General features: G+C 46.7%; 1 non-coding gene across 1 annotated transcript; it reads right to left on the bottom strand.

The window, feature by feature from the left end:
• Positions 1-16,625: 16,625 nt before the first annotated feature.
• Positions 16,626-16,731, bottom strand: LOC120110951. The gene has a single exon (XR_005512073.1). It is a non-coding gene; the product is annotated as a small nucleolar RNA R71 (small nucleolar RNA).
• Between the last annotated feature and the right edge of the window lie 473 nt (positions 16,732-17,204).

Here is a 17,204-nt window from a genome sequence, read left to right as displayed (position 1 = left end):
CTAGGTGTTTATATAGTTCTTTGTTGGTGAGCCCATAAAAAGATGGGAGCATTTGGATCACACTAGACTTTATTTCGTATTGTACAGCTGCTACCTCAGGTAATCGAATGCAAGATGGGGAAGTGTAAATGGTGGGAGTAAAGTACTTCCTCAAGAGTTTGGGTTGTTCTTCAGCCATCTCAGGAGGTGGGGATGATTCTAATGTTCTGATCTCAGCTCGAATATTCCTAAGGATCCGTTCTATTTCAGGGTCAAAGGGTAATAGGTCACATACTCTAGAACGACTCCCTTGCATACACTAGTACTTGATCAGTCAAGCATGCAATAAAAGAAAAATAATAGGTCACGTACTCTAGAACGACTCCCTTGCATACACTAGTGTGGGTCGGCCCACCTGATCACTTATTGAAGGTACACTCGACTCATCATATATTGAATGATAATTCCAATGGTCAAATAATCACCAGGCGTGTGGCGCCTCTAATGATTATCTAGCCATTGGACCCATTATCATCCAACTTAATGGGAAGCTATGACCTAGTTATCTCTATAACTATTTTATTTTAGGAACCTAATAATTTTAGAGAATTTGATTTAATTAAGAATAGATGAGAAAAATCGGTTAATCTGGATCCTCCCACTGACTTCATTAAGTCAGATTAATAAGAACTAGATTTAATCCGGTTAAGGAGACACCTAAAACAGTCATACTGATTTTCCTTAAAGGCTTGGGTCAACTCGAATCATTAAGTGATTTAATCAAAATGTGATTGACCATGTCCACCAGGTAAGTGAGATCGGTGGAAGGGATATGCCATTAACTCGACAAAGACGAATCAGTGCAAGTAGTTTTCAATTAAAAACCACCAGTCAAGTCTGCCAAACTTACCTTAGACACCGACTAGTTAATCAATTTCGATTTGATCACTCAAATGACTCGAGTTCTACCTCTGAGCCTAAATCAAGTTCCATCTTGGTCTAATCAAAGACATGCACTTGATCAATCTACAATTATTGCAAATTGAACTAGAATTACCTTGACCTAATCTAGTTACTACTTAATTAGATTTGATCAATTAATTTTAATAGTCCATGAATGATTCTAACCTTAGGTCTAACCCAATCTTAAGAAGTTGATTCAAGCTAACCCAAACCCCCAAGAATTATGCAATGTCATTGAATTGAGTTCATAATTCTAGATCTAGATTTTCATGTCACTTAATTCTTAATTAAGTGTAAGCTTATGAAAATTTCAGATCATTGCATATTCTTTTAATTACATATTAATTACAAAGTTTCAGTTCTTAAAACTTATTTTCAGATCTGAGATTTGCAATTAATCATATTTATTTCAGATTTAATTCATATTTAAATCTTAGATGATTTGTGTTCACATATCACATATACAAACTAATATGAATTAGCTTAAACAACATACATCATATGCATTTGTTTTCAGATTTGATTTGTCATACAAAATCAGAAAATAAATGAATCATATATTTTATTTAGATTTAATCTAAACAAGTTTATGATTTCAAATTTATTCATGTTCTTTATATCACGTATACATCAACATGAATTTACCTAGATCTCATGCATCACATGCAACTGATTTTCAGATCTGATTAATTATGAAAAATCAGTAACTAAATCATTCATAAATACTCTTTAGATCTGATCTAAACATATTTATAAATCTTGGATTTAATTACAAAGATTAAAACAGATTTTAATCTACCTTTCGTTGTTCATCTTTAAGGATCAATCACAGTGGCACCCCTACATGCCATAGGAGATCCCATCGAATGGGAAAAGAGGGTAACGAACCCTTCTTTCTCCTATGACCAGACGGCCTGATGATTAATCCAATTAGATTACTAAACTGCTTAGATTAATACAATTATTTTAAGCATAAACAATTTAAACATTCAATGAACCTTGGCTCTGATACCATTGAAAGAAATCCTTGCGGGTTGCGTGCATTTATTTTCAAAAAATTACAGCGGAAGCATTTAAAAATTAAACTATTTTATTTTTATGCATGCTAGAGATCATATCTCTACAACAAAAATAAGAACCATGATTTAAATATTTAGGTAAAGCATGAAACAATGATTGTATGTCTAATATAGAATTATGGAATTTCAGCAACCTTGAAATTTCAGCAACCATGTTTAAGATCTAATCTTAACTTTAATGAGATCAAATTTCATACCTGATTTTTTGGAGGTCTTGGATGACTTCTTGATCATGCTTTGTGATGAGAGCACAAAAGTGCGACCTACATGTCACTAAAATTAGTGTTATTGCTAACCGATAATAATAAATTCACTAGATTAATATTATATTTGGGTTTGACACAGATTATCATAAATTAGAGATAAAATGTACATTGAGTACAAATTTGACTTCAGAAGGATCCCTTCCCAGATTCGACCCGGTTGAAGATCGGGTCAGGTCCGAGTCGGGGTCGGTTCCGAATCGGGTCCAATTTCTTTGTGCTTTTGAGAAAGAATTTTTGGCAAATCTAATTTGACCATATCATAACTATGAGGTGCTGGGACTTGAAAGACTTGCAATTGACCTCCAGTCAGAACAGATGACCCATGACGAACTAAGTCCTCTACAAGCCAAATTTCATATCACACTATTTTTTTTTATCTATATGACTAATTGGACGGAACTTGGTGTCTCCCAGCTCCCCTCTTAGGAGGGCAAAGAAAGTCCCAGACCTTCTTCCAAAATCCAACTTCTGTGCCAGCCACCGTGCCAGCAGCCCGCGTTCTTCACGCGGTGAACATCCCAGCGATCCAGCCTCCTCCATCACGCCCAATCATCCCGCCGTCCACGACTCCTCCCAAGCATCCGACTCCCCTTTCATCCCGGAATCCCAGCGGCCAGCCCCTCCTTGCAATGATCCCGCCTCACAGATCGCCTCCAAGCACCGCGTCCGTGAATGGCGTCTTCCCAGCCCGTCCGCCCTCTCCTTCCTCCCACGGATCACGCCATCATCCTGGACAGTCCAGCTCCATTCCGTCGATCCCGCGGCCCCAAGTTCGTGATCAACGTCCCAGCCGCCCGTGAAGCACCTCATCTCGCCGTCCATGACACCTCCAAGCCTTCCTCCACGGCAGATCCACGTCATCCTCCCAGATTTCCAGCGATCCCGCGTGCATCAGCTCCCGATCCAGCCTCCTCCGCCTCTGCTTCCGCCGTGATGCAGCCGTGATCCCGCACACAACCGCAGACCGCGCCCTCCTCCTCTCCCGGGATCCATCGGTCTTCGGCGATCTATAAGAGGAGGACGGGAGGAGAAGAGGGAGAGCTCTCGGCGAGGTGGCCGGCGGGTCCAAGAAAGAGGAGGAGGGAGGCCATCGGTTGGGCCAAGAACAGGGGAGCTCTGTTCTTGGAAAGAAGAAAGAAAAAAAAAGAGTATGTTATGTTGAAAGTCCACGGTGGGGAAGAGAAGAACAGAGCAATCCTCTGTTTTTGGGGAAGAAAAGAGTAAAAAAAAAATATTTTATGTTCTAACGGGAGGAAGAGGCTTTTTGTTTTATTTTTTTTATGTTATTTGCAAAAGAGAAGAAACATTAGATTTCCAATCTCCACTTTTATTTGTAATGAATTTTCTTTTTAGTAAATCTATCATTTCTCTTCCATGCAATCCTTGTTCTAGGCTTAGTTAAATTTCTGTTTTCTTTATGCAACCGTTTATTTTTTTCTTTTTATGCAACACATCTAATTTTCCTTTATGCAATTTATGTTCTAGGCTTTTGATCTTCTTAGCACTGTTTTTCATCCAGTTTAATTTATGCCAAAGCTTTTCTTTGATTAGTTAAAAATATAAATGCTCTTTAAATCTAAGTACCTGTCTTTTAGGTAGTTTCAATTAAAAACATTCTCCGGTAGACTAGAGAATCCATCAACATCCTCAAAATAATGTTTTTCTTTTATCATTCAAAAATCAATTTCAAATCCGAGTGAACGTTCTAATTTTTATGCAACTCCAATCATCTCCCTGTGGATCAACCTCTTACAACCGCTATTCTTCGAGTAGGAAAGGTAAGAGTAGAATTTAAATTTAACTTTTGTTCGTCGGTTCTAACAACGATCTGTCTAGCATATTTTTAGGTAGGCAGGAATCGGACGAACAGAATTTTGGCGCCGTTGCCGGGGAAGCAAATCGAGAAGCAAGAACGATCACGAAGATCAAAACAAATTTTGGATGCCCGGAGTGAACGCACTCCGGTAGTAAGTTTTTATTTTTATTAATTTTCCTTATTTTGATAATTTCTAGTTAATAATTTCGTAGTTATTAAATTCTGAAATTTGAAATTCAAAATTTAAAATTTTTTTTCAAAAAAAAGTAAAAAAAATAAAATTCAAAAAAAAGATAATTAAAAAAAATTGAAAAAAATTCCAAAATTCAAAAAAAATTCAAAAATTTAAATTCAAAATTTGAATTCTGTGATTCGAAATTTGAAATTTAAATTAAAAAAAGGTTAAAAAATTAATTAAAAAAAAAATTTTTTTTGCTAGTAATTGATAGGGTGCAATCCTCCGAGGTGATCATACCTCTATTGGGGCTCCTCACGGAGTAATCTCTAGAGCTTATTCAACGGGCATTCGGAGATTGACTGATGCATAAGGATTAGTTTTAGTTTACATTCAAGTTATTCCTATATAAAAAATTAAAAAAAACAACATAAAATTAAAAAAAATTAAGAAAAATAAAAAAAATAAAAAAAAATTGCTTGCTCATTTAATCAGTACAACCTAATGACATTGCATAAACTTTAAAAAACCATTGATTATTTGCTGCATTTAGTATTAAGCATTTGCATAAAAGAATTTAAGGGCAAAACCCATTAAAAAGATAAGGTCAGGAAGTCATTATCTGTCCTTAGCCCAAAAATCACCACCTTGCATACTTATCCTAAGCCAAATTAAATTAAAATCAAATTAGACGTTGTCCTTAGGATTTTCGAGCTCAATTAGGCTCTTGGAAAGAAGCGGCTGAAAGCCACTCCAGTGAGGATTTAGTAATTGGTGATGTCTAGGAAAGTTTTACAACAGTGAGAACTGTTACGGGTATTGTGGGATCGGTGTATCCCTTCTGGCACCACCACACACCCCGGGACTTTTCTGGTCACTGGTTACTGGATTACTTAACTGGTAAGCTCAAGCTTAATCTGAAAGGGAGATTAGGAGCTGTCTAATCTAGGAGAGAATTTCAGGAATTTTTTAACCTGATAAATCTCTGTGCAACTAGATTTAAGAAGCTACTAAACCTCACTTAATTCTAAGACTAATAGGGTCAAATTGTTGTGTGGTGTTGATTGTGGTCATCTGTGTCTAGCCCTTCTCTTCTCTTTTAGGATTTCGTTTAGGAGTCGAGTCTAATTAAGTTATTGATAATTGTTGGGGGAAAAACCCAAGTCATATCGCCACGGAGGCGCTCGGCCAAAGAGCGCCGACCAGAAAGATGCTCGGCCAAAGAACGCCGACCAGGAAGGCACCTGACTAGAGAGCGCCGACCAGAAAGAGCGCTAAGAGGCGCTCGACCAAAGGGCACCGACCAGAGGGGTGCTCGGCTAGAGAGCACCGATCCGAAAAGGCCCAACCAAAGCACCAAGTAGGGACGCTCGGCTAGAAAAAGCCGACCAGAGGACGCCGACCAGGAAAGCGCTCGACTAAAGAGCGCCGACCAGAAAAACCGCCCAATAGAGGCGCTCGGCTAGAAGGCGCTCGCCCAAAAGGCGCCGACCAGAAGTACTAGAAGCAACCCCGCCACAGGGCGCCCCGCTGGGCGACCAGCTCGGCTCGGCACCCCCGCCGAGCCGATGCCTTAACCAATACTCATCTCTTCCTAACCTTTGTGAAGGATCTGACGGCTACATACACAACTCCACTATAACCTGCCACCATCTCTGAGCTGTCAAGGCACGAGATCTCCGCAGGTATTCTGGCACAACCTGTCATTAATGCATGAGACCCCCTCAAGTCTCCGATGCACTCAGTCATTTAATGAACACGGCCCAAGACGATCTCCGGATCACTGAACCATCAGAGCGTATGGCTCTTCCTGACCGCCGGTTCACTCGACAATAAATGCACTTACCATCTACGAACCCCAGGCCCACTATGGCCGACGGTTCAACCACTCCGACGGGTTCGATCAAACCGCGACAACTCCCTGACTCCGGTCTGATCCGGCCTTATCCTCCACTACGCCATTAATGAGCAAAATCTTGCCCAATTATCACAAAAGAGGACAAATTCCCCTGTCACCTCCCAGGTAACATAATGCCCTTCTATAAAAGGGAACTGGGGGGGAAAGACAGGAAAAAACAGCACAGACACAATTGAGCAAAATATTCTCTTTATCTTCTCCACATATCTCTCCTTTGCTCTCTCCACATACTTGCCCCCTCTGACTTAAGCATCGGAGGGCCGGCGCCGGGGAGCCCGGCCACCGGCTTTTTGCAGGACTCACACCCTCCAGGAGGACGCCACCAGCCGGCGCACCGCCGACCACCGTCCCTGCGGCGGAGCTCCTCCTCCCCTGGTTTTGCGGCGGCCCCCGGGTCCAATTTCCAGCAACAGTTGGCGCTAGAGGAAGGGCCCGAGTTGCTGCCATGAAACTAAGAAGTAAAGGGGCTTCCAACGCCTCTCGACGTCCTCCACTCAGTCCAGAACATTCTGTCCGAAACTCACCACCTCCGGCCGAGTCAGCACCTCAAGTTCGGTCGGAGCAGTTTGATGCCCTGGTGCAACAGGTGCAGGCCTTGGCCACCGCTGTCCAAAGCCTGCAACCCAGGGGCATCCCAACGGCACCACCTCCTCCGGCTCCAGTTCAACCGGAGCCTCCTACAAGCGGACTTCCCCTTCGAGGTCAGGACTCTCAAGTCCAGGCCTCCCTCTGGAGAGAGCACCCAATCAGAGGCCACGGAGGCTGGCCACAGCCTTCAGAAGCTGAGTCGGTTCCAGGGCAACCTGCGCCCGAACGAACCGCTGCAGCGATCCTCCAGAATGACGAACTCGACAAGAAGGTCGAGAAGCTGGAGCGCCAAATCCAGGCACTCCACGGAAGAAAACCAGGACGTGATGGCGACTTCGAGTTCACTACGAAGTCACCCTTCTCCCCGGAGATTGAAGATGAACCGGTTCCGCTACGGTTCAAGATGCCCCAGGTGGAGCCTTACAACGGCAAGGCTGATCCCTTTGACCACCTGGAAAGCTACCGGGTCTTGATGGCCCTACAAGGAGCCTCGGAGGCCATGATGTGCAAAGCTTTCCCGGCGACACTCCGAGGACCAGCCCGGCTGTGGTTTACCGGACTGAAGCCGAGTACTGTCTCCTCCTTTGAGCAGCTCGACAGACAATTTGCCGGCAACTTTGCCACCAGCCAGCCCCAGCGACGGACGTCCGACTCCCTCCTAGACATTAAGCAAAAGGAGGGAGAGTCCTTCAAGGAATATTTGGACCGGTTTACTGCCGCAACATGGGAGGTCCGGGAGCTTGACCAGTCAATCGCCATGTCAGCGCTAAAGACTGGAGCCCGGTCTTACAGGTTCCTCTTCTCAATCGAGAAGAGTTTCCCCGCGGACCTCACCGAAATGTTCGCTCGGGCGCGGAAGTACGCCAAGGCGGAAGAAGCCGTGGCAGTTAGGCGGGGCGGGACCGAGCAGAACCCCAAGAAGAGACGTCGCGAGGAGCGCGGTCAGCCCAGAAGCCCGTCTCCGCGACGAGCTAACAATCCGCCCCGCCCGAAGAGTCCACCCCGATTGAGGGGACCGCCGCAGCAGAGGTCACCACTCCGCCCGAGGTTCCCACTACGGGCCCGTGCACCCGAGGAGAGGTATGAAAAATACACTCCCCCTCAATGCTCCTCGGGCTGAAATCCTCATGGAGATTGAGGGTCGGGATCGCATCCGGCTCCCACCTCCGAAACAAGATACCAGAATCCGGCGTGATTCCCGGAAGTATTGCCGTTTCCACCGGGATCACGGCCATGATACTGAGGATTGTTATCAGCTCCGAAACGAGATCGAGGCACTCATCCGCCGAGGGGTGCTCGATCGGTTCGTGCAAGGCCGGCGTGAAGAGAAGAAGCCAGCCGAAGAAGCCGCACAGCCTGAAGGTTCAAATGCCAATAGGCCCATCGCCGGCATCATCAACACCATCCGGGGCGGGACCTCGGCTGGAGAAGCTTCAGGGGAAGAAACCTCCTCGAAGCGCCTGCGCGCCTCTGAAGCCATCTCCTTTTCAGATGATGATCTAGAGGGAGTCGAAACTCCCCATGATGATGCCGTGGTCATCTCCATGATCATAAATAAATTTGATGTAAAACGCATCTTAATTGATAATGGAAGCTCGGCGAATGTTTTGTATTTTGGTGCCTATTGTAAAATGGGGATGACCAAAGAACAGCTACGGAGGATGAATGCTCCGTTAGTTGGATTTACTGGGGATTCAGTCCCAGTAGAGGGCGAGATTGACCTTCTGGTCACAGCTGGGCTCGCCCCCCGTGAAAGTACCGTAGGGATGAGCTTCCTCGTGATACGCCTCCCCTCAGTCTACAATGCCATCCTCGGAAGGCCAGGCCTCAACGCCCTCCGAGCAGTGGTCTCAACTCACCACTTGCTCATGCGGTTCCCCACCGGCCAGGGAGTCGGCGAAGTTCGAGGAGACCAAATGGTGGCAAGGCGATGCTACCTGGCGACCCACGAGGCAAAGCGACCAGCCGAGGTACCTGTCCCAGCGACCGACCAGCCCTCGACTAAGACTCTGGAGGCATGGGACAACCCACAGAAAAAGCGGGTAGAGCCCGGTGAATTATTAATTCAAGTTCCTTTACGAGAGAACTCTCCCGGGCTAACCGTACAGGTCGGCTCTGGCCTCAACGAGCATGAGAGGGGTCGCCTCGTTAATTTTCTACGAGACAACATGGACGTCTTCGCATGGTCGCCTGCGGACGTGCCAGGGATAGATCCAGAGGTCATGGTCCACCGGCTCCAAGTGAAGCCAACCAGCCAGCCCGTGCGACAAAAGAAGCGAGGCGCCGCCCCTGAACGACAGCGAGCAGCAGCCGAGGAGGTCGGCAAGCTCCTTGAGGCTGGCTTCATCCGGGAAATATCCTACCCGGAGTGGCTCGCCAACGTGGTCCTCGTCAAGAAAGCCAGCGGGAAGTGGCGTATGTGCGTGGACTACACCGACCTGAATAAAGCCTGCCCAAAGGACAGCTTCCCACTCTCCAGCATCGACCAGCTCGTGGACTCCACCTCAGGTCACGAACTGCTGGCATTTATGGACGCCTTTTCCGGATACAATCAGATCCGCATGGCGCCAGAAGATGAGGAAAAGACAGCCTTCATCACTGACGGGGGAACCTACTGCTACAAAGTGATGCCGTTCGGCTTAAAAAATGCTGGGGCAACTTATCAAAGGCTGGTCAGCCGGATCTTTAAAGACCAAATAGGCCGAAACATGGAGGTCTATGTAGATGATATAAAGCAGGGTGGCACAAGATCATGTGGCCGACCTTGATGAAGCATTCTGCACACTCCGAAAGTACCAGATGAAGCTCAATCCAACCAAATGTGCATTCGGAGTTACCTCCGGCAAATTCCTTGGCTTCATCATTACACAACGAGGAATTGAGGCCAATCCTGAAAAGATCCGAGCCCTCCAGGGGATGACACCTCCTAGGACGGTCAAGGAGGTACAACGGCTCACGGGCCGAGTTGCAGCTCTCGAGAGATTCATCTCCCGCTCGGCCGAGCGCTGCCTTCCATTCTTTGCAGCCCTCAAGAAGCCGAAGAACTTTTTGTGGTCGGACGAGTGCCAGCAATCCTTTGAAGAGCTCAAGCATCTCCTGGCTTCCCCTCCCCTGCTCACGAAGCCTCAACAGGGCGAGCTCCTCTACCTATATCTAGCTGTCTCCCCTGTAGCAGTAAGCTCGGTCCTGGTCCGAGAGGAGGGTAAACTCCAGAAGCCAGTATATTACACCAGTCGGGTCTTAAGGGACGCCGAGACCCGATACTCCAAGCTGGAGAAGACTATCTATGCCCTGGTCATCTCGGCTCGGAGGCTCCGACCCTACTTCCAAGCTCATACAGTGGCTGTGCTGACCGACCAGCCGGTCAAGCAGATCCTGCAGAGATCAGACCGTGCGGGTCGGATCACTAAATGGGCCATTGAGCTCGGGGAATTCGACCTCGAGTACCGACACAGACCGGCGATCAAAGCACAAGCGCTCGCAGACTTTATAGTCGAGTGCACCATACCAGATGAGGTCGAGCCCGAACCTGAGCCACCAAAGGAGCAGACCCCGAATTTGACATGGACTCTGCATGTCGATGGCTCTTCAAACTCGGGGGGTAGCGGAGCAGGGCTCATCCTCACCAGCCCAGAGGGGGTGGTCGCCGAGCAAGCCTTGCGCCTCGAGTTTCCTGCTTCCAATAACATGGCGGAGTACGAAGCGCTCGTCGCCGGACTCAAGCTAGCCAAAGAGCTAGGAGTGAAGGACTTGAAGGCCTTCAGTGACTCTCAGCTCGTCGTCAATCAAATCATAGGCGACTTCGAAGCCAGAGACCCGACCATGCAAAAGTATCTTCAGAAGGTACGGGATCTCGCCTCGACCCTAGACTCTTTTTACATTCAACATGTTGCCAGGTTGGAGAATCTTAGGGCCGACCAGCTGTCAAAGCTGGCGTCCTCCCATATGAGCGAGCTTCCCAAGGAGGCAGTACTGGAGTATCTCCAAAAGCCCAGTACAGACGAGCCCGAGCAGACCCTCTGCATTGAGTACGAGTCGAGCTGGATGGACGAGTTCATCAGATACCTGCAAAATGAAGTCCTCCCCACTGATGAAAGAGAGGCTCGCCGAGTAAAGCGCTCCGCCACCCGGTACATATTGCATGAGGGAAAGCTCTATCGGAGATCCTTCACCTCTCCCCTCCTCAGATGCCTTCGCCCAACGGAGGCTGATTACGCCATGCGCGAAGTCCATGAAGAAATTTGTGGAAATCATCTGGGAGGACAAGCCTTGGCCCACAAAATTTTACGCCAAGGATATTATTGGCCGACACTCCAGAGGGATGCTATGGACTTCGTCCAAAGATGTGACCGGTGCCAGAGGAACGCCAATGTCCAACGCCGGCCCTCGGCTCCCTTAACTTCAATCAACTCTCCTTGGCCTTTTGCCCAGTGGGGAATTGATATCCTAGGGCCATTTCCACTGGCCACCGGGCAAAGGAAGTTCCTGGTCGTCTCCATCGACTATTTCACAAAGTGGGTGGAAGCCGAGCCCCTTGCCCGAATCACCGAGCAGAAGATGCGGGATTTCGTCTGGAAGTCCATAATCTGCAGATTCGGGCTTCCCCGCATCCTCATCTCTGACAACGGTCGCCAGTTTGACAACATCCGTTTCAGAGAATTCTGCTCCGAGCTTGGCATCGACCATCGCTTCACCTCGGTCGCGCATCCTCAGACAAATGGAGAAACCGAGGTAACAAACTGTACTATTTTGCAGGGTCTCAAAGCCAGGCTCGATAAATCCAAAGGATAGTGGGTCGAAGACCTATACAATGTCCTGTGGGCTTACCGGACCACGTTCCGCGTCCCCACCGGCGAGACTCCCTTCAACCTAACATATGGGACGGAGGCTGTCATCCCACTGGAGATTGGGATTCCTTCTCCAAGAGTCGAGCATCACGACCAGCTCCAACTCTTTACAGCTCAGGAGCAACCTTGACCTAATCGAGGAAACAAGGGAGGCCGCCCGAGTTCGTATGGCGAGGTACCAGCAAAAGACAGCTCAGTACTACAACGCCAGGGTCAAAGCCAAATCTTTCAGACCAGGGGACCTCATCCTCAGAAGAGCTGAAGCCTCCCGACCAACTGAGCAAGGGAAGCTAGCCCCGAATTGGGAAGGACCATACCGAGTCACGCGCATCCGCCGACCCGGAACTTACAAATTGGAGTCTCTAGATGGGACTCCCATTCCGCGGAGCTGGAACTCTGAACATCTCCGCGTGTACCACCAGTAGAACCCAAAGGGGTCCCCCATTATTCAACTATTGAATTTCATTTTATGAATTTCATTTCATAATAAACTTATGGTCTGCGTACTCATTTCAAGCTCACCGATTCTCCTGGTTATCTCATGGTACCAGGTTATTTCTCCTCCTCTGACCACGGTTGGGATGCCCCGATGTCTCGGGATGATGGAGTACTTACGAGGACTCCCTGAAGATGTTCGTGAGCTCGTGACGTGCTCTCCATCGACCAACGAGCTCGGCTCGTTCTCCATCGGCCAACGAGCTCGGCTCGTTCTCCATCGGCCAACGAGCTCGGCTCGTGCTCCATCGGCCAACGAGCTCGGCTCGTTCTCCTACCCCGACCTCGGCCGGGATGCCTCGAGACGTCGAGATGCCCCGATCCGTCGGGATGGCTCGAGACGTCGAGATACGGTCTTAAGTGACCAGACGAGCTCGGCTCGTTCTCCATCGACTTCCACCGACGAGCTCGGCTCGTGCTCCATCGGCCAACGAGCTCGGCTCGTTCTCCTACCCCGACCTCGGCCGGGATGCCTCGAGACGTCGAGATGCCCCGATCCGTCGGGATGCCCTGAGACGTCAGGATGCCCCAATATATTAGGATGCCCCGACACAACGGGATGTCCCGATCCGTCGGGATGGCTCGAGACGTCGAGATACGGTCTTAAGTGACCAGACGAGCTCGGCTCGTTCTCCATCGACTTCCACCGACAAGCTCGACCCGATCCCCATCAGCCAACGAGCTCGGCTCGTTCTCCTACCCCGACCACGGTCGGGATGCCTCGAGACGTCGAGATGCCCCGATCCGTCGGGATGCCCCGAGACGTCGGGATGCCCCGGTTATAGGGATGCTCGAGACGTCGAGATGCGGTCCTTAGTGACCAGACGAGCTCGGCTCGTTCTCCATCGACTTCCACCTACGAGCTCGGCTCATTCTCCATCGGCCAACGAGCTCGGCTCGTTGATAAGTGCTGATTAATCTATAATTTAATATTCTTTTTCCAGCACTTATCAATGTTCTTAAATGGATAACTACTTGTTTTACCATGAAATTGAATAAACAATGAAATAAATTTAAATTATGAGGTAAATAATACTTTTCTTAAAACAAACTCTGAATTGTCTCTCTTCTGGTTGAGATCTTTCATAAAAACATATAAGGAGGAGATTGTGTTGACCCGAATTATTAACCTGATGGAGTTGCAATCAAGCTAAGGGTATAATTCAATGGGCTTTGGTCCTGGTTAGATTGAAAGTTATAATTATATGGAAAAATATTTGATTAACCTTTTTATTAAGTCACGGTCTGATCTGGTTGAGTTCAATCTGAAGCGGTATGGTAAGAATTAAATGTCATTGAGCTCGAGAACAAATTCAAGCAAATCAATAATCATGACCCACCTCAAACCCAAAGTCAATTCCCAACCAATGCCTTGCGTGCCTTCATATAAAATTTATAATTAATAATAATAAAATAATAAAATAAATAAAAATAATTTCGGGAAGAATTACTGGAAACACTGTTCATATGAACAGTATCCCGTGAAAAATCATTTCCTTCGCAGCCATCCGTCCAGCTAATCATAAACATCCCAAATAAATCCACTCCGTCCGCATCTTCAACGAGCCCTCCTAGCATCCCACGGATCACAACACCATCGCAGCCGTCCATCCTTTCAGCTCCAAGGATCTCGTGATCGGCTCAACCTCCCACGCCCGTGAAGAATCCGCCCCCGTCCGACTGCAGCGTGATCCAAGCTCCTCTCAAATCCTAGCTTCCAGCCGGATCAGCCTCCAAATGATCCCGAGCGATCTCCAAGCCTCCGACGTCGCGTCCGTGATCCACGCCTCCTCCCAGGCGCCCGTTCGAAGCAGCTTCTTCCAGCCGTTCGCCCATCAGCAGAGTCCCAGCGTCCAAGCTTCCGGATTCCCAGCGTATCAGCCTTGCAACGCCCGCGTCTCCAACATCCCACAATCAGCGTCAAGCTCCTTCCATCCGCAACGTCCCAACTTCATTCCACGCATCACCGGCAGTCCGCCCTCTCCTTCCGCCCGTGATTCAGCCATCCGTGAATCACCCCCTCCACAGATCAAGCTCCCGCGTCCGCTCCATGTCCCGGCTCCTCCCAGTGATCATGCGGCCAGCCGTGAAGCATCCCGTTCCCAAATCCAATCCGGATTATTATCCCGTAATCCAGTGATTTCGTGGCCGGCTGGATGGGCACTCCGCATCTAATCCCTTCCCGAATCAACCTCTCAGCATTCCGTAGCCAGCGGGAACTCACGTCCTTCCTCCCGATGATCCAGCCTCCACCATGGCCGTGATTGGCTCCTCCCAGCAGCCCAAGAGTCCGCCTCTTTCCTTCCTTCCATGATCCCAAGTATCCTCCCCCTCCCCAGGGGGGTTGATCTATAAAAGGAGAGGGAGCCATCGAGAGAGGGGGGGCTGAGCTCGGTTCGAAAGAAAACAGGGGAACCCCTGTTTCGGTGAAGAAGAAGAAGGAGAAAGCCGAGAGAAAGAAATAAAAAAAGAAGAGAGAGGGGAGGAGAGAGAATAGTTTGTGATATATTGGGAAGAATGGGAGGTGAAGGCTTTCATTTGAAGATGGAAGGACATCCGGCCACCATGCGCGGCTAAACGTCTAGTCTAGGGCTGGATGAAGCCCTAGCAATGTATCAGGGCATTGTAGTTCTTATTTTTTATTATTTTGGAGCTTGTTTAAATTTTTATTTTCAATGAAATATTCCTTTATGATATTTAAACTTTGAGCATGCTAGTTACTAATCATGTTTGCTAAAGTAGTCTAAGATGATTCATGCCTAGGAAGATGAAGTGTGCTGCACCCTAGATTAGCATACTTAGGTAGACACTTCATTCTATACCGAAGATGGATTTTCCTAAAACTCTTTATGTTTTTTTAAAAAAAGGCTTGTAGCCAATTTGCATGCCTCTCCAAAAGATAAAAATTAAGAACACAATCCCTAATGCCATGCTACGCGGTGGATTCCAAACCCTAGATCCAACTACTTTGATAAATTTCAATTCGTACTTATAGATTAATTTAGTTAAATCAAGTTAGCAAATTCTTCTTCGTGATTTATTTTTAAAAGAAAAATAACTTATCTCCAATCCCTGTGGACCGACACCCGTAATCACTATCCTACGGGATACGTGCTATTGCGTGGTTTATTTTCAAAATTGAAAGAACCGATCAATTTTTGGCGCCGTTGCCGGGGATTGCTAGCATAGTTATTTTTCTTATTAAAATTTTTTTAAAAAATTAAAAAAAATTTCTTTAAAAAAAATTTTCTATTATTGTTACTTTTCTTATCTTCTTTTTCTCCCTTACTAATTTTTATTTATTTATTTATTTTTTTATCAGGAATCCAAAAAAAAATCTGGGATGATCAAAAGGAGAACTGCCGGAGAAGAAATGCTGTAGAGGTTTACAAAAAAAAAATTAAATTGCTGGGGAAATTCCCTTTGGTAACCTCTAAACTTTTCTTATTTAAATTAATTATTGGTTTGAAATTTTGTGGTGATTGTTTGATTTTAATTATAGCAAAATTGTGAATGCATGCTTGATACACATACACAAATCAATTTGCACATAGTAAGGGCAATCACCCCAACAAGATAAGAGCCGGATTTCATCACCGGACTCTTGCCCAACTTAGGTGAACTCAATCTCACAAAGTGTCATCTTTAATTAAAATCAATTAGACGTTGGCCCCTAGGGACATTCGAGCTCAATAGGACGAAGATCACCGAAAGTTGCACCAATTTTGCTCTGTGGCTTAGTTGATGTCTAGGCAAGCTTTGTCCCTATAAGGGAGACAGTTCATCTGTTCGAGGCAAGTGGGTTTTAAGTGGGACCTTTGCGAACGCATCGTGACCCCTCCACTTACCTGGGAGCTTACCTGGTCAACTCGGTTCATTAGACCGGATTGGAGGCTTGGGTGCCCTCTTCAAACCAGTTAGGAGCTGTCTAGTGATTTTAGGACAAAGACTAGGATTGATATGCTTTTCTCTTTTATTGCATGCTTGATTGATCGAGTACTAGTGTATGCACGGTAGTCGTTCTAGAGTACAAAATCTATTACCTTTTGACCCTGAAATAGAACGAACCCTTAGGAATATTCGAGCTAAGATCAAAACATTAGAATCATCCCTACCTCCTGAGATGGCTGAAGAACAACCCAAACTCTTGAGGGAGTACTTTACTCCCACCATTTACACTTCCCCATCTTGCATTCGATTACCTGAAGTAGCAGCGGTACAATATGAAATAAAGTCTAGTGTGATCCAAATGCTTCCATCTTTTTATGGGCTCACCAATGAAGACCCATATAAACACCTAGATGAATTCCTTGAGATTTGCACCACTGTCAAGATTCAAAATTTCACTGATGATGCTTTAAAACTTAGATTATTCCCCTTCTCCCTTAAAGATAGAGCTAAGCAATGGCTGAATTCTTTAGAGGCCAATTCGATTCATTCCTGGGGTCAAATGCAACAAGAATTCTTAAAAAAATACTTTTCCATAGGAAGAACGAACCAGTTTAGACGTGCTATCACAAGCTTCTCCCAAACTGAGGGAGAAGAATTTCATGAAACTTGGGAGAGATTTCAGGACCTAATCCGTAAATGCCCACATCATCAAATACCTAAGTGGCAGCTAGTGCAATGCTTCTATGACGGGTTGACTGAACGAAACCGTCAGATGATTGATGCCGCATGTGGGGGGACATTCATGCTTCAAAATGAGCATGAAGCATGGAAATTATTTGAAAATCTAAATGAAAACTCTCTCCACCATGCTTCATGTTCTCGTCAAGCACCCCCGAGTTCTCAAAGAAAAGGGACCATTTGTGAAATAAGTCATTCTATGGACCTGTCTAGCAAGGTAGATGCATTGTCCCATAAGATTGACCAACTGATGATAGGTGGGCATTACATGAACTCTTCCCAAGCACAAGTGTGTACTATTTGTTCTAGCCCATCCCACCCTATTCATGAGTGCCCTTCAGCGCCCCAATTCCCCGAACTCGTGCAAGAACACATCAATGCTGCTCAAACACTGCCCAGACCGGGTAATGACCCATTTTCCAATACATATAACCCGGGATGGCGAAATC

The sequence above is a fragment of the Phoenix dactylifera genome, chromosome 5 (genome assembly GCF_009389715.1).
Source record: "Phoenix dactylifera cultivar Barhee BC4 chromosome 5, palm_55x_up_171113_PBpolish2nd_filt_p, whole genome shotgun sequence".
Taxonomy (NCBI): domain Eukaryota; kingdom Viridiplantae; phylum Streptophyta; class Magnoliopsida; order Arecales; family Arecaceae; genus Phoenix; species Phoenix dactylifera.
Note: the sequence above shows the minus strand (reverse complement) of the source record. Positions and strands in the feature narration are given on the sequence as shown.